This window comes from Panthera pardus, unplaced genomic scaffold (genome assembly GCF_024362965.1).
Source record: "Panthera pardus isolate Hobbes unplaced genomic scaffold, ASM2436296v1 HiC_scaffold_22, whole genome shotgun sequence".
Classification (NCBI taxonomy): domain Eukaryota; kingdom Metazoa; phylum Chordata; class Mammalia; order Carnivora; family Felidae; genus Panthera; species Panthera pardus.
The window spans coordinates 46298910-46316944 of record NW_026526788.1 but is presented as its reverse complement, the minus strand read 5'-3'; the positions used below and the strand labels follow the sequence as shown (position 1 = coordinate 46316944).

The window sequence follows — 18035 nt, the reverse complement described above, 5'->3', positions numbered from 1 at the left end:
ATCACATTGCATTTTGTTGTCATGCGTCCTGAGTTTCTTCCAATCTGTGACATTCCCTGGTCATTCTTTTACTTTCATGGCCTTGACACTTTTGAAGAGTCGTAACCGGTTATTTTTTTACAATGTCCCCCTGACTTGGCTTTCCCTGAGGTTTTCTGAGGAGTAGAGATGAGATGAGGTTCTGGATTATGGAGTAGAATGCAGAGGTGATATTTCCTTTTCAGTGCATCTGTTCAGGGATGCATGATGTCGATATGACTTATGAAAGTGACATTAATTGTGATCGCTTGGTTAGGGTGGTTGCCAGCCTTCTCCGTCCAAAGTTACTGTTTTTCGCTTTCCATACTTTATTTGTTAGAAGCCAGTCACTCAGTCCGGGTCACATTCAAGGGAAGGAGAGAAGCTCACTGTCCTGAGAGAGGAGTATCAAATAATTTGTGCTGTTAACTACCACAGCCATTAATAAATATTTCAGGGGCGATAATGTCAAGTCTAAGCAAATATCCCATTTCTCCTTGAACTTTTAGCCACAATGTTACCATTCATCAATGGATTTTGCTTGTAGCAGTTATTAGTATGGTGTACTCATGGTGATTTTCTATTTTCCTTAATCCCTGTACATTTACTACTTGAAATTCTTCTGTAAAGAAGAGCTGGACACCTTCTCTTATTTATTTAACTCACTAATTTATATCAATATGTGTGCACGGACATGAACAACTTTAAGTTTCTAGTTATATTGTTATTTACTTTGTTTCCAGTATTTTTAGCAGTTTTATATTTGTATGAGAGAGAAAGAGAGACAGAGAGAGATACAGAGACAGACAGGGAAAGACAGAGAGGGAGAGAAATTGGCAACCCTATTCTAACATGTGGCCAAGATAATCTTGAAGGAAAAGAAAAAAGTGGAGAATTTCTATACCAATTTTCAAGATTGATCTTAAAGCCACAATAATTAATAAACTATGGTATTAGCACAAAGATAGATAAGTTGATCAAAGGAACAGAATAAAGAGCCCCCAACAGATCTAGGGATGTATTGTCACTTGATTTATGACAAAAGTGGCATTGCAGGGCAGTGGAGGGATTACTTTTCAATATAGGGTGATGGGTCTGTTGGATATCCATATGAAAAATGATCCATAACCCCTAATTTACAAAAATTAGACAAGGATCATGCACTTGTCTAATCCATGTCTAACCTGTCATGCATACATCTAACAAAGGTTCTTTTTTAGAATGTCTGAACACCTACCAATCAATAGGAGATAAAAGGACAAGACTACAAAAAAAAATATGAAGTCTGAAACATGCATGTCACAAAAGGAGGTACACAAATAGTCAGTTCATGAAAAGTATCTAACCTCATTGGCATCATGGCAGTGGAAATTAAAAAGCAGAAAGTTCACATCTATGAGGATGGCTAAAATGAAATACTTGTTTCTTTTTATTTTGCCTGTTTTTCTCTGACCCACTGGGAATTTAGGAATGTATGCAGTTTTATCTGTTTGTCAGATCTTTTTTATTTACTTTATGTTTCAGATTTCAATAATCATTAATTGTCAGTTTCATTAAACTTCATCACTACGTTCTTTTTTTAAAAAATTATTTATTTAAATTGAAAGTGGGTTGGGTTGAGGCACCTGGATGGCTCAGTCGGTTAAGCATCTGACTTTGGCTCAGGTCATGATCTCGTGGTTCGTGAGTTTGAGCCCCACTTTGGGCTCTGTGCTGACAGCTCAGAGCCTGGAGCTTGCTTCAGATTCTGTGTCTCCTTCTCTCTCTGTCCCTCTCCCACTTGCATTCCGTCTCTCTCTCTCTCCCTCAAAAGTCAGTAAACACTAAAAAAATTTTAATTCAAGTTAGTTAGCATAGCGTGTAGTATTGGTTTCAGGAATAGAACCCAGTGATTCCTCATTCACATATAACACCCAGTGCTCATCCCAACAAATGCCCTCCTTAATGCCCATCACCCATTTAGCCTTTCTCCCCACTCCCCTCCCCTCCAGCAACCCTCAGTTTGTTCGCTGTATTTAACAGTCTCTTATGGTTTGATCCCCTCTCTGTTTTTATCTTATTTTTCCTTCCCTTCCCATGTTCATCTGTTTTGTTTCTTAAATTCTACGTATGAGTGAAATCATATGATATGTGTCTTTCTCTGACTCATTTATTTTGCTTAGCATAATATACTCTAGTTCCATCCACGTTGTTGCAAATGGAAAGATTTCATTCTTTTTCATCCCCGAATAATATTCCACTGTATATCTGTATCTATCTATATCTATATCTATCACATCTTCTTTACCATTCATCACTGTATTCTAAACAATTATTTGAACCAAACATGTACTAGTTTTGTTATTATTCTTTGTTGAATCTAATGTCTTTCCCTCAAATATCTTCATTTGCCTTTACATTTGAGCAATTTTTCTGTGACTGGAATTCTAGTTTCATAAAATTTTCCACTCTGTTCTAGGAAATATGCTAAGCACTTTATGGGCACTTCTATTTACTTATATTGCTCAATATAAATGCCAGATTCCTTACTGTGGCCTATAATGCCCTATACCATGCAAGCCATATATGTAATTTAATTTTTTTAGTAGCCACAGTAAAGAAGTAAAAAGAAACAAGTGAAACCAATTTTAACAGTATGGTTTATTTGACCCAATATAGCAAATATAGTATCATTTAAACATGTAATATAGGGGCGCCTGGGTGGCTCAGTCGGTTGAGCTTCCGACTTCAGCTCGGGTCATGATCTCACAGTCTTTGAGTTCGAGCCCTGCGTCGGGCTCTGTGCTGACAGCTCAGAGCCTGGAGACTGCTTCAGATTCTATGTCTCTCTCTCTCTCTGCCCCTCCCCTGCTCATGCTCTGTCTCAAAAATAAATAAAAACATTAAAAAAATTAAAAAAAAAAAAGAAAAAAAACATGTAATATATACTAAAATTATTAATGAAATATTTTACATGCTTTTTATTCTACAAAGGCTTCAAAATACAGTGTATATTTTATACCTACTACACATCTCATTTCAGAACCACATTTTAAGTGCTTGAAAGCCACATTTGACTAGTGGCTACCATATTGGAAAGCTCAGCTGAATATGATCTGGCCCCCATTACCTCTTTAACAACATTTTTGCCACTGACCCCCTTCCTTGTTCCTTTCTGGCCACACCGGCCTCCTTGCCAGTCCTTAAACATACCAAGAATGTTCTGGAAGGAACTTTGCACCAGTTGTTCACTCTGCCTGGAACGTTCTCCCCAGGATATAGTTGTGGCTTATCTATTCACCCCCTCAGCTCTCTATCCAGATATCACGTTGATGGAAGAATCTTCTTGAAATCCTATATAAAACACTGCTCACCTATGAGAGGCAGCCTGACATGTTTTATATTTATCTATTAGTTGCCTCTCCCTTCTACCAGAATGTACGGCCCATGAAGGCAGGGAGCTTGTCTGTTGTGGTCACTGCTGTATCCTCCATACCCAGAGCAGTGTCTAGCATGATAGAGATTTGTTAATGACTCTGCACACCAGCTCAGTAGAGTTGGTTCTGTCATTCTGCTTTTACAGATGGGCACAGTGAGATGCAAAGTCAGTAAGGTGCAAGATGGAACCCAGGGTCACGCAGACTTGAATCTGGTCCTTCTGAATGCAAAACATAAAGTTTTAGCCAGCTCATTTGGATTCTTGCCTCAGAGTGGAGCCTGGGTCTGGTGGCTTCTGACATATTCTTCTGGCCCAGCCTTGCCCCTGCCCTTGCTGCTTTGTGCCCAAGTTTCATGCTGTTCTACTGGAGAGGCTGGTTCACTGTTTTCCAGAGAAAGACTTCTTTTGCCTACAGTGAACTGTGGGCTCTGATGGGCTTTTCATTCAGTGTGATTCCATCTGGTTCATATCATCAAAAATTCCTCACCAGCTCTCCTCTATTGCCTACTCCTGTCTTGTCCTCAAATGTAGCAGCAGAGTGCTTGTTGATTTAAATAGATCTCTGGTCATTCGGTGGGCCTTTGGAAACTCAGTTGAGCATAAAAGCTAAACCTATCAACTTCCCTTACTCCTCAGCTGTGCATATCACTGCACATGTGTGTACCTGTGTATCTTTTCCACATCTTTTCTCTATGTTCTGATATTTATCAACAACCTCAAGAAAGGATATGCATTGTAAATTTTCTACCTTACTTTCTCTCTGAGTTGTTCAGGAGCTATTGGTTCTAATCCAGAATCTTACCCCTGGTAATAACAGAAACAGCTATTTACTGACACTCTGTGGATATATCCTAGAGAGACAGCCAAAACAGTGCCTTTTCTTTTATTGATAGAGAGAGAGAGTAAGCAGAGGAGGGGCAGAAAGAGAGGGCGACAGAGGATCTGAGCTGTCAGCACAGAGCCCGATGTGGGGCTTGAACTCATGAACCATGAGATCATGACCTGAGCCAAAGTCGGAAGCTCAACCGACTGAGCCACCCAGGTGCCCCCCAAAGAAGTGCTTTTTGCATATTGCCGTAGTTAACTCTCCTAATAAGTTCCCTACTCCCGATCCCCAGTTTTGCATGTGAGGACACACACTCTGTTCAAGAAAAGTGAGTTCCCACAAGTCACAAGAGTATTGATCCTTCTCCTGTGAAGACAACCCCACTGCCCTAGAGGACGGCCCCTTTGCAGTGTTGTTGGTCTTATCTAGTTGGACAACTATCTCTAGTCCACAGCCTGGTGGGGGGGGCACCTCTCATTTGTCCATTGAACAAAAATCAGCTGTGCACTTATGGGGTACAAAATGCCACAGTAAGCCCTTGGGGGCCACTTATAAACAGAGTAGAGTGAACAGTACTTTCAAAAATAACTCTGGTCTTAGTCACAAGTTTTTGTTGTTGAGTTTTGTGTGTGTGTTTGTTCAAGCTGGTGTGCTTCCGATGCAGTTTCAACATTGGACATTCTTAATCTTCACAGAAAGTTAATTGGGGCAGTTATATGATTTATATGCATCTAATTATATGCATCACAGGGACTCCTTGTTTTATGGAAGTGTCTCCAATAACATTTCTTAAGTACCAAATTGTCTGTTAATCGCTTACAAGATGAAAAGATTTAAAATTTTCTATGCCCCATTTTCCAGAAACAAGCCAGTTTGGAAACCAGTTCCTACCTATGACAATACACAATAAAGAAAAGAGCTGACTTTGAATGAGACTCTGTCTGACCAGCAGTATAGAGTCAAAAATATCAGGCCTAGCGTCTGCAGGTTTTAGTTCATATTAAGATGTAGTTTCCCAGGAGGGCAGCATTGACCTTGGTCTCAATGGGTCGATATTTAGTTCTCCGATCAATAAGTCTTGATGGTAGCTAAAACTAAAGTCAATAGATACCTGTTGATTCACGTAGGCCTTGGTGGGTAGTTTAGAAAATAACTTGGAGACATCTTTTCTTTCAGTCCTGGCACTAGTTTAGGTCTTCAACTCTGTCACTGTTCCATTTTGCTACCATCACCACGGAACGGAGCTTCCTCGGGTGGTTATAGGCCACAGAGCACACGCAGCCCTCTCTCCAGAGTGATGGTAGCACGTGCTCACCCCAAGAAGTCAAGCTTCCTGCTGCCTCCGGCACCGCATTGACAAGAGGGAATATTTATTGAGTACCTACTATGTGCCAGTTCCTCTGCTGGGGGCTTAGATTCCATCTTACTCATCTTTTTTTTTTAATTAAGTTTATTTATTTTTGAGAGAGAGAGAGAGAGGGAAAACAAGTGGGGGAGGGGCAGAGAGAAAAGGGGACAGAGGATCTGAAGCGGGCTCTGCACTGACAGCACAGAGCCCGACGCGCAAACTCATGAACCTCGAGATCATAACCTGAGCCGAAGTCGGACACTTAACTGACTAAGCCACCCAGGCGCCCCCCCCCCCCAATATCACTCATCTTAATTATAAATCTTAACTACCAGCTCCTGGTAGGCCCTCTAGACTCTGGCAGGCAAAAATAACAGACGCGTTTCCTTGTGTTTTCACCCTCAAAGCATAAAAGTGGGAACCTTTTTGTATGTTTCCAAGGCGACATAGCATTTTGCAGGAAGTACGTATTCCAGAGACGGGGAGTGGTTGGGAGGTTTAAAAAATGATAGGATTCAGGAAGAAAAAAGAGAGGAGCAAAGCATTTTAGACATTTCGTAATCAAGCTGTGCAAACCAACCCTCCTCTTTTTTAACAACACAAGCACGACATAGCCTGCTTTCAGAGTTATCTAATCACCTAATGAGGCCACGCACCATCACGAAGCGTCTCTCTGACGGACAATGTGATCGTTTTGTCTAATAACCTTAAACACTGACAGTGAGTCATTGTTTCTACATCAGTGTTTTTTCTTCTTTTGGGGGGCAAGGGAGTACTTGAACAAAATGTAAAATGTGTAGTTTCCCCACAGCAGAGCCCCCAGGACTTGTGGGGCTAATGCAGATACTTCCAGGAAAAGCTGTCATTTCTTCCTTGTTTCTGAAGAAACAGAGAAAGGCAGCAGTGCATTTGATTGATTTTTATTGCATCAGGTCAGTTATTGATTTGGAGGCCAAGTGGAGGAAGAGGAAACAGTTTCTGTGATGTGGAGGTAAGACCTCAGTGCTTAAAGAAGGGCAACAGGAAATAACGAATTTGAGAGGAGGGTCGTCAGGACCCCAAAACTAATGAAAAGAGAAAGAGAATACAGTTCTTTGGACTCAAAGACCTTTTTTTGTTTTTTGTTTTTAAAAGGTTTATTTATTCATTTTGAGCACGAGTTGGGGAGGGGCAGAGAGAGGGAGAGAGAATCCCACGCAGGCTCCGCACTGTCAGCACAGAGCCCAATGCGGGGCTCGAACCCAGGAACCATGAGATCGTGACCTGAGCCAAAACCAAGAGGCGGACACTTAAACGACTGAGCCACCCAGGCACCCCTGGGCTCAATGAACTTTTATACACTCTTGCCTCTGAGTCAACACCCTCCTTGCCCTTGAGCCTCTGTAATTATGGCACTTGTATGTAGTACACAGTAGCCAGAAGGCTCAGGCCACCTCTCTTCTCTAAGGAGAAAATGATCTCTTGTGAGCAAAAGACCTAAGACACAGAAAAATCAGGAACGTCATGGGCTTAATTACCACAGATTTCCCAGTGGGTCTCTTATATCCTGTCTGTCCCGCTCGGATCCATCCTCCACGTTGCTGCCTAGAGATTGTTCCCAAACACAACTCCAACCATGTCATTTCCCTGCTTAAAATACTCTCCTGGCTCCCCCTTGCTTCCAGGATGAAGCACGGCTTCCCGTGAGCGACATGAGTACAGGCTGGGCTGGGCTGTCTCCCGCTGGCAGGGGGGCTCCGCCCTGCACCCGCTGCCCCACCTCATCCTCCCGCAGAGCCGCCACTCACCTCTGAGATGTGGCTCCCCCACAACCTTCTTTTGGAGTCCTCCTGCCGCTTGAGCCCTGCTTACCCACAAATCCAGTTCTCTGGGCATCAGTTATGCCTCTGCGAGTCAATGACCTCCCCATCGCCAACTCTCATGGCCCTTTTCAGTGAATTTGTTACTTCTGACCCCTCAAGGCATCCATGTCCTTGTTCCTGGAGGTAAACAAGGGTCATCTGCCACCACCCCCAGCTGACCGCTCTCCTTCCTGGCTCTTGCCCTTCCCCACACGGGTAGGCTACTTCCCCTCCTCCACCGGTCCAGGATGCTGGCTGTCTCTGGGATGCTCTTCTTCTTGAACAGATTGCCTGGGAGAGTCAACACTGTCACAGGGGCAGCAGGCACCTGCGCAGCCCGTCCGTTCCCTCGCTTACGTCTTCGAGTCAGTTCCAGATTGGTTCTGACTGTTTATGGTACGTACATTCCCTCTGGTGGCTCCACATGCACCGCCCGTTCATCACAGCACACAGGGGACTCATCACGTCCCCCCAGTCCTGCTCTACCTGGGATAGCCCTGCCTCAGGGAATGGCTGTCCCATCCAGAATGTAGGTGCCTTCTCCCTCACCCCTATGTACTGGTGCCTGAAGCCCGTCTGTTACTTTCCAGGATGCCTGGGCTCGTTCCTTTCCTCCCACTCACTGCCACAGCTGGCTTGCAGGCCCACCACCTCCCCATCCATCTGATTTTCAGCCTTTGGGGCTTCCATAACACCTTACCTGTATTTTAGCACTTCCCACACCACAGCGAAGTTATACTTACCTGCCTGATCTAACTTTTCCCTCCACTAGGACCATGTGGTTCCCATTTTACAAAGCGACCTCTACATTTCTTATACTACAAAGGCTATACATTGTAGACACCTTAGATAGTGCAGACGGTGGGGGCTGTTTTCTTTTCATTGTGCCAAAGTGCACGTAACATAAGTTGTACCATCAGCCATTTTTCAGCGTATAGTTCCATAGTACATTCTCATCGCTGTGCAGTCTCCACAACTCTTTTCATCTTGCAAAACTCTATATTCTTTAAACCACACTCCTCCCTCCCCTCGTCCATGAACTCCCCCCTTCTATTTTGTCTTTATACGTTTGATTACATGAGGGACCTCATGCAAGAGGCATTTATCTCTTTGTGACTGGCTTGTTTCACGTAGTATAACATAGTCAGGGATTGTCCATGTTGCAACATGTGTCAGAATTTCTTTTTTTTTTTTAATTTTTTTTAATGTTTATTTATTTCTGAGACAGAGAGAGACAGAGGATGAGTGGGAGAGGGGCAGAGAGTGAGGGGGACACAGAATCCAAAGCAGGCTCCAGGCTCTGAGCTGTCAGCACAGAGCCCGATGCGGGGCTCAAACCCATGAACCATGAGATCATGACCTGAGCCGAAGTTGGACGCTCAACCAACTGAGCCACCCAGGCGCCCCTCTTTTTTTTTTTTTTTTTAAAGCTGAATAATATTTCCTTGGATGTATATACCACATTTTGCTTATTCATTCATCTGTCCGTGGACACTTGAGTGGCTTCCACATGTTACCTGTTGTGAATGATGCTGCTGTGAACACGTGAACATACAAATATCTTTTTGAGCTCCTGGTTTTAGTTCTTTTGGATATATATCTAGAACAGGAATTGCTGAGTCACATGGGAATTCTATTTTTAATGTTTTGAGAAATTGCCATAGGTTTTCCATAGCAGCTGTACCATTTTACATTCCCACCAACAGTGCACAGGGATACAAGGGTTCAGTTTCTCTACATCTTTGCCAACACTGTTATTTCCTGGGTTGTTTTGTTTTGTTTTGTTTTGTTGTTGTTGTTAGTAACCATCTTTTTTTTTAAATTTTTTTTTAATGTTTATTTATTTTTGAGAGAGACAGAGACAGAATGCGAGTGGGTTGGGACAGAGAGAGAGGGAGACACAGAATCTGAAACAGGCTCCAGGCCCTGAGCTGTCAGCACAGAGCCCGACGCGGGGCTCGAACGCACAAGCTGCGAGATCATGACCTGAGCTGAAGTCGGACGCTCAACCGACTGAGCCACCCAGGCGCCCCATTAGTAACCGTCTTAATGGGTGTGAGATGGTATCTCATGGTGGTTTTAATTTGCACTTCCCTAACAATCAGTGATGTTGGACATCTTTTTAGGTTCTTATTGGCCATTTGTATATCTTCTTTGGAGAAGTGTCTATTCAAGTCCTTTCCCCATTTTTTAAAATCAGGTTGTTTGTTTTGTTGTTGAGTTGTAGGAGCTCTTTATATATTCTGGATATTACCCTCTTATCAGATAAATAATTTGAAAATATTTTCACCCATCCTGTAGGTTGCCTTTTCCCTCTGCTGATTGTGTCCTGCACAGAGGTGTTAAATGTTCGTTAGCACTAGTTTTAAAGTCATCAAGGACTTGTCCTCCTCATCACTGTGTCCTCAGTAAAAGAGCTGGAACTTACAGAGTGTATGTGGAGTGAATGAATGATTGAGGACAAAGATGTGTGATTGGACTGAGTCTGCACTGCTCAAAGTGCAGTCCATGGACCAGCAGCCTGGGCATCACCTAGGAGCTTGTCGGCAAATAGACCCCACCCTTGACCCTGGTGAATTAGAATCGGCAGTTCAACAAGATTCCAGATGAATCTGATGAACTTGTAAGTCTGAGTATGGCTCTGAATGACGTATCAAACTCAGTAGACATCTCCGGTTGGGTCATTGCCGACAGGATAGAGTCCTTCACATCTGGAGAAGACTGTTTTTACATTTTAGTAAAGAATTCAGACCCCACGTGGGAGAATGGTGGATTTTCCTATTTATCAACAAAGAGAAAATTAAACATGAGAATCAGCTTCTAAAAGGTAGGGTGACTTTCCTTCATTCCTGAGGACCTTTCCTGGACGGTTTATCCCTGTGTCAGCTGGGGTTTGCTCTGTCCTGTGACATCCTAATGCCCCTCACAGGTAGAGTTCTGACATGTAGAGAGTGTGTGACCAAGACAGGCTCACCTGCGATTCCCTCTAGTTTAAAGTCTACAGTAAACCAAAGGGATGCCTGGGTGGCTCAGATGGTTGAGCATCTGACTTTGGCTCAGGTCGTGATCTCATGGTTCGTGAGTTCGAGCCCTGCCTTGGGCTCTGTGCTGACAGCTCAGAGCCTGGAGCCTGCTTCAGATTGTGTGTCTCCCTCTCTCTCTGCACCACTACCCCCACCTTGCTTGTGCTCTGTCACTCTCTCAAAAATAAGTAAACATTTAAAAATGTTTTTAAAGCCTACTACCATAAACCTGCTTCTTCTCATGGAAGCTGAAAGATCAGAGCACTCAGAATGAATAGGAACGACGTGGTTCATTCCATCATGGCTGAGAGGGAACCTGTCTTAGGAACCGACCTTCCATTGAGTGGTCAGCCCAGGACCCAAATGCCTTGCCTTGTCCATTGTCTTCCCGGCCTCAGGAAAGGAGCCCCTTTTCCTGGCCTCATTTCACTATCAAGAATATCCTGCCAAGACCAGAGTTTCTCTCTGATAAGTAGCAGAAAAGGGCTTTGAGGCACATTAGACACCAGTGATAGAATTCTGAGAGGATTTTAATAATAACCCAAATCCCAGCAAAATTATTTCCAGAGGACATGCATTTCAGGTTTCTTGAAGGATGTTTATAATAAGCCGGAGAATTTCTCTTGTTGTCGTTAATGTGCTAGAACCGGTTTCAGTTAAATTTTACATGAAAAGGATATATTAACCTGCATAAAATATGTTCATAATCTCAATTTAAAATTAAAAAGAAGAAAAAAAACCCCGCCACCACATGTACAATATATTGCCCCAAGTAAAAGCCTTGGGAAAAAAACAAAAACTTTGCTTGTACCACACCAGTACCATTTTTACAGAGATAAAAATTCTATGCTCCCCTCGGTACACATGCACATCCCATTATTGTCACGGGGAGTTATGTATGTTGACTGCAGGCAAGAATCGATGCCGAGCTTCAGAAGGGATGAGAGTAGGGAAAACAGAAGTCGTTTGGTTTCATGGACTTCCTCCAGTCCGGAGAGAGCAAGCGACTGGGCCTTTCATAAGTGGGATGCCATCATCAGGGAAGGGAGATCCCCTCCCCCGCTTTCCCCCAAGTGGAGGTGGAATTGTATTAGTCTTGTGTTAGGGACTCTGGTCTCTGTCACAGACCTGTCATCTCCCGGCACACCACCAGGTCAGTGCCGAGGCCCTTTGCTGCCTGGTGCTGTCCGCAGACGGCTACCAGGTTGGATGCTTCTCAGCTGTGTCAGAGGCCAGTGGAGGCTGATTGAGGCTCTGATTTCATTCACGATGGGCCAAGTGGAGCACTTCCTCCCCAGCAGTCTTTTTTAAAAATTTTTAAAATGTTTTTTTATTATTTATTTTTGAGAGTGAGAGAGACAGAACACAAGTGGGGAAGAGACAGAGAGAGAGAGGGAGACACAGAGTCCAAAGTTCTCTGAGCTGTCAGTACAGAGCCCGACGCGGGGCTCGAACTCACCAACTGTGAGATCATGACCTGAGCTGAAGTCAGATGCTTAACCGACTGAGCCACCCAGGTGCCCCTCCCAGGAGCCTTTTAAGACTGGTAGCACCTTCAACACTCATTAGGAACCCCCTTTAGGGAGACAGTGGGAATCCCACTTCAGAAGGGCTGCAGAAGGAGTCCACTTCATCCCCTTCTAGAAGGATAACGTGACTTTGTGCTTTGAGGAGGAAGGTGATTTGGGAATTGATCAGGGGTGTGTTTCCCCTTTTTACCGCATCCTTGATTCATTCAGATCATTTTGTGGTCTTCCACTTACTCATTCCTTGAACACTAATTGGATGCCAGCAGGCAGTGTGCAAGGTGCTATGGGGACAGGAGCACGAGCCCTGGAATCTCCTGATGGGGGTGAGCAGGTGGCAGAGAGGTAAGCTGGTCCGGAGGGTGGCCTAGGCTGGAGACAGGCCTGGAGATCCTGCAGGTCCAGCCCCCTGAGTGACCCCACCCTGCTCCTGGGGGTCCTGGAGGGGCCTACTCTCGGGAGGCCCCTCCCTGTGTGTCTGCAGGGAATGTCTCTACAGAGTGGCGGCTGGTTTTCCAGCTCAGCTCAGCTGATTCGCTGCCTTTGTTGGGCACTTTGTTACAGGGATCATTGCACTGCTGGGAAATTTTTTTTTTAACTTTTCCACTCTATTTTATTTTTATAATCTCATAGAACAATACCATTTGTGCTCACATTTGATTTTTTTTTTATATAAAAAAAGCCTATTTCATTTAAAACCTCAGTTTTGAGCATGGAACATTTTGGAATTGTTATTAAAAGACTTTTTCAGTCTCAAATAGAGAATACTAGAAATGGTAAAAAAAAAAAAAAAAAAAAAAAAGAAAGAAAGAAAAGAAAAAATAGAAAAACCATCACCGTATCTGTGACATCAAGCTAGGTATTCACAATATCCCGAAGAAAAATCTCGATGTGAAATTCTGAGCTCATGGCAAACCAGTGGCACGTTTAAGGGCTTTTATGCCCGCAGCCAGATTTAATGCTAATTTATTATTATAGCTTCCAAAAGCTGAATGTATAAATTCCAACAGGCACAGGTGATGTCCAAAAGGCAGTGAGACGACAGCCTTGTGAATTTATGATGAGAGCACTCCTGGAAAGGTGAAGCCTGCTGACTACGAATTCAGTCACGTGTGCCCATTGTCCACATCACGTACGAGTGCCGCCGATGAGCTGGCATATGCCTGCTGCTGGTCCAATGTTTGGCCTTCGTGCTCGGCTTGTGCCCTGCGTGCCGTGTCCGTGACGTAATGTTAGTGGTGATGATGGCGATGACAGTGGTGGTAGTGATGTGATGCAGATGGTGACGGCGATGGTGAAGAAGGGGATCTTGAGGGTGAGGACCCACCTACTCACTTCCCTGACCCTCCCCCGTGCAGGCAGCGTCCCAGTGCTTGTCACTAAGAAACACTGGGACAACCCTGGCCTAAGCACGGCTGTTGTCTCCGCCTCCCAGATGAGGCAGGAGCTTCAGGGAGGTAAGTACCCGCACAGGCTTCCCCCACCAGGGAGCAGCAGAGTGGGGTCTGATCCGGCACTTGGCCTTGGGTCCCTGTTCTTCCCCACCAGTCTCTGGGCTCTGCTGTCTGTCATCGAAAGCTCTCCGTATAGTCCTAGTTCACCAGGCCTGGGAGTGTTTTCTGTCTCGACCTCGCTGGATGGGTTTTTATATGATGAAAGTTGCAGATGGTGATTCCAAGTGGGGTGCAGGAGTGGAGCTGGCGGTTCAGAATATCCATTTGTTAAAATAGAAAGTGAAATTCCTTCCATAAGCTCTTCTTTCTCTGCAGTTACCGCTGTTGGGAATTTAACTTCTATTTTTTCTTTTCTTAATACATCTTTTTTAAACTTTTTTAAAATTTTTTTTATTTTTTAAATGTTTGTTTATTTTTTAGAGCGAGAGAGAGAGAGAGAGAGACAGAGCGTGACTGGGGGAGGGGCAGAGAAAGAGAGGGAGACACAGAATCTGAAGCAGGCTCCAGGCTCTGACCTGTCAGCACAGAGCTCGAACACACGGGGCTCGAACTTGGGAATGGCCAGGTCATGACCTGAGCCGAAGTCTGATGCTTAACCAACCAAGCCACCCAGGTGCCCCAATACATCTTTTTTTTTTTTTTTTAATGCTTATTTATTTTTGAAGCGGGGAGGGACAGAGAGAGAGAGGAAGACAGAGGATCCAAAGCAGGCTTTGCACTGACAGCACAGAGCCCGATACAGGGCTCAAACCCACCAGCTATGAGACCATGGCCTAGCCGAAGTTCGACACTTAACCGACTGAGCCACTGATGTGCCCCTAGCTTCTATTCTTTAAACAGTTTTCTGTGTATATGCAAACTTACATCTACATCTCTCTATATATTCCTGAAGTGTATCCACAGTCAGCCCACAGTCAGTGTAGGTCACAGCTATGGATTATGACAAATACACTCCTGTCTGCCAAGTTCTCTAAAAATGAGAATGATCTTTTTTTTTTTTAATTTTTTTAATGTTTATTTGTTTTTGAGAGAGACAGAGACAGAATGCAAGTGGGTTAGGGGCAGAGAGAGAGGGAGACACAGAATCAGAAGCAGGCTCCAGACTCCAAGCTGTCAGCACAGAGCCTGATGCGGGGCTTGAACTCACAAGCTGTGAGATCATGACCTGAGCCGAAGTCAGACACTCAACCGACTGAGCCACCCAGGCACCCCAAAATGAGAATGATCTTAAACAAAATGTTCACACATTGAATTGTTTTCTCATTAACAATATATCAGGCTTATATTTCTACATCAGTACATATAGATCCATCCCATTCTTTTAATAACTCAAAGTATCACAGTATCATAGTTTATCTATTATCTATCATCTTTCTTTCTTTCTTTCTTTCTTTCTTTCTTTCTTTCTTTTTTCTTTCTTTCTTTCTGCCTATCTATCAATCTATCTGATATTATCATATGCCTTTAGTTTAACCTATGAAATTTAAAGCCATATGCAGATTTATATGATTCCAAGCAATAGGACCCAGGTATCCTACTTCTTGGTAGAGTGTCTGCATAGAACCCAGGATAGGCTGAAAGAGAAGAAAGTCCCATGATTCAGCTCATGATTTCCCAAGAGCGTCCCCTCCCTGCATTTCTGAGGCCAAGGATATTCAAAGGAAGATTTTCAGTGCAGCGTCAGACTGGTTTTCTTTCACTGTGTCTTAAACTCATTCAGTCATTCATTTAAAAATGTGCATTGAGTATCTCCTGTGTGCCAGATAGCACCTGAGTCAGGTGTCTCCCTAGAAGCTACAGCCAGTGATGTGCTCCAGCCCACTCATACCCACGAGAGAGAACAAATGTCTTTGGCATCGTGAAATTTACACGTTGTAAATCAGCAAAGGCTATAAACCAGAACGCTTTTCTTGGACAGCCAGTGGCTCTCAATTTCCCAGCACACTACTGGATGCAGCAGCAAATGTCTGACAAAGCCACTGCCTTTGCAGAGCTGAGCGGTGTGGCTAGAGGCTGGCTCTGGCACCAGCCCCACCACTGACTAGCTGTTGACCTCAAGTTTGCCGTTTCTGTGCCTTTGTTTCTACATGTACAAAATGAGGCTGATGATAAGAGTACTTTCTGCCTAGAACTGTTGGTACACTAAGTATTAGGTGCTATGGTTCATTCTAGTGGGAGAAGGCAGAAGATAACCAAATGAACATACTTTATAAGGCCAAGAGGTGATACGTGCTCTGCGGAGCAATAGAGCAGATAGGAGCCAGGGAGAGACTGACGGGGAGGGCGCCCCCTTGGAGCAAAGGCCTCTCTCCCTCTCTCCCTGACCCTCTCCGGCTCATGCTCTCTGTCTCTCTCAAAATAAATGAACTTTATTTTAAAAAGTTAAAAAAAAAAAGGAAAGGTTAACTTTACCACTATGAAAAACATGTATCACTAGATTTATTTGACACTGGCCTGAGGCCCAGTGGCATCCATCAGAATCTGGTGTGTGATGTTTTCCAAATGATCTCTGAGCGTCTTCTTCTCTCGCCTCTAAGTATTTCAAAGGGACTAGTTGTCAAAACAACACTTGTCTGTACTCTATAATAAAAATCATAGTAATAATAATTGAACACCTCTGTAGCATTTACTGTTTACCTACAAGGTAATTTTCTAAGTACATTACATGTATTAATGGATTTAATCCTCGCAATAGCCCTGTAGGATAGATACCATTATGAGTCTCACTTTACAGATAAGGAAATGGAGGCACAAAGAAGGTAAGAAACTTGTCTGAGGTCACACAGTTAGTAAATGGCAGTCTTCCTGTCTCTGAGAATCCATGCTCTTAAGTAATACCAGACAGACCCTTGAACAGTCTGATGAGTCAGAGTGTTAAAGATCGCAGGTGAGGGACACCTGGCTGACTCAGTCGGTTAAGCATCTGACTTCAGCTCAGGTCGTGATCTTGTGGTACGTGAGTTTGAGCCCCACATCGGGCTCTGTGCTGACAGCTCGGAGCCTGGAGCTGGCTTCGGATTCTGTGTCTCCCTCTCTCTCTGTCCATTCCCCGCTCACGCTCTCTCTCTCAAAATGAGAAATAAACACTAAAAAAAAAAAAAGATTGCAGCTGATTAGAAGATTGAGTGTTCAAAATGGAAGATTCTCAGAGCAGACTCCTATGGAAGGAGATTACCAAGCCCTCTCTTTTTCTACACATAAGTATTCTTTTGAATAATATTGCCAGGAAAAGTACTTTTGGAAGGAAGCTGGGAAAACATAGATCTCTGGTCCATGGGGAAGAGAACATGAGTGACTATATTAGATCACGGGGCTCTCACTGCCATCACTGTGCCACTATGAAAAGTTTCATGTGTCAGGACCCTCCCCAAGAGATTTATCTATAATCACATTTTAGCTTCCAAACATACATTGGTGAAATCTAGAGACCTCCATCTGTCTGATGACTTATAAAGCCTCTGGCTTTTCTGTGCCTGGCTTTAGCAGGTCCTATGGCTGGTCACCTCTGTGTGTCCTCAGAGCAATTAGCCAGGGGCATGTGACTTTCCATCATGTCAAATTCATTCTGGGAATGTGCTTTGCTAAACATCCTTTGAATTCTCCAGAGTCGAGAGCGTGATGCAAATTTGCTCTGCTCAAGAGTTCCAAGTGACCTCATCCAACCCACGGTGCCAAAAACCTGGATACAACTTTGAAATCTTAATCTCCATCCAAAACTTCTCTCCTGAGTTCCAGATCCTTTCCAAACCTTCCAGAGCTGTAGAGAACACTGGCTCATTGGCCATCAGTTAACTGAATAATCACGTGAAAGCCAGGAAGCGGGTAGGAATTTGGGCAGATATAATCCCAAGGCTTATAGATGTCTGAAGCAACAGAGGAAGTGGGCATTTGGTGCCTCATAGCATGCCTGTGTCCTCCTGTGTTGTGACCAAGGTCCCGGTGTCTAGCCCCTGGCTCAGATTGCCAAGAGGAGCCTATGTCCGCAGTCATAGCTGCATGCTGGCTTTGGGGAGTGCAAGTGAATTCCAGCCCTCACCTCTGGGTGGGGATTCTGGTATCAGTTATGCTGTTGAAGCCAGAGGTCCCAGTGGACCAACTGTCTCAGCTCTAAGGAGATCGTGACTAGCCCTGGCATGCAGCTCCTTCTCTATCTCTAGCCTATCACTGCTTAGCTTCCTATTTCTACCTGTCCAATGGATATCTCTAACCAAGAGTCTGTTGCCACCTCACGCACAGCCCATCTAAGGCAGGGTGGGCCAGTCGGTAGACCTGTGGAACTCAAAATTAAGTCAAGTTCATTTCCAAGCCATGTCGATTCCAACAGGAACAGTAAAGGTGACGCCATAGTTTTCTTTCCTGAGTTTGGACCTATGGGTGCCCATCGAAGGCCCTCCATCAAACAGAGCTTTGCTGATCACACAGCCTCCACCTCCTCGGTGGCCATAGTCCTATGTGCGTGGGCGTGGGGAGGGGAGAATTTGTTTTACTAGGTACTCCTCTGTTGAATAAAAAATGAGCACTTATCTTGAAGGGGGGAGAGGAAGTCTGCCCTCGATAATATGTAATTCTCTCTTGGGTAAA

The 18035-nt window shown here is 44.2% G+C and overlaps 1 protein-coding gene across 2 annotated transcripts in view; it reads left to right on the top strand.

Moving 5' to 3' along the window:
• VSTM4 (V-set and transmembrane domain containing 4) overlaps window positions 1-18035 on the top strand; it is a 98303-nt gene that overhangs the window by 65149 nt on the left and 15119 nt on the right. The gene's annotated exons all lie outside the window — the stretch shown is intronic.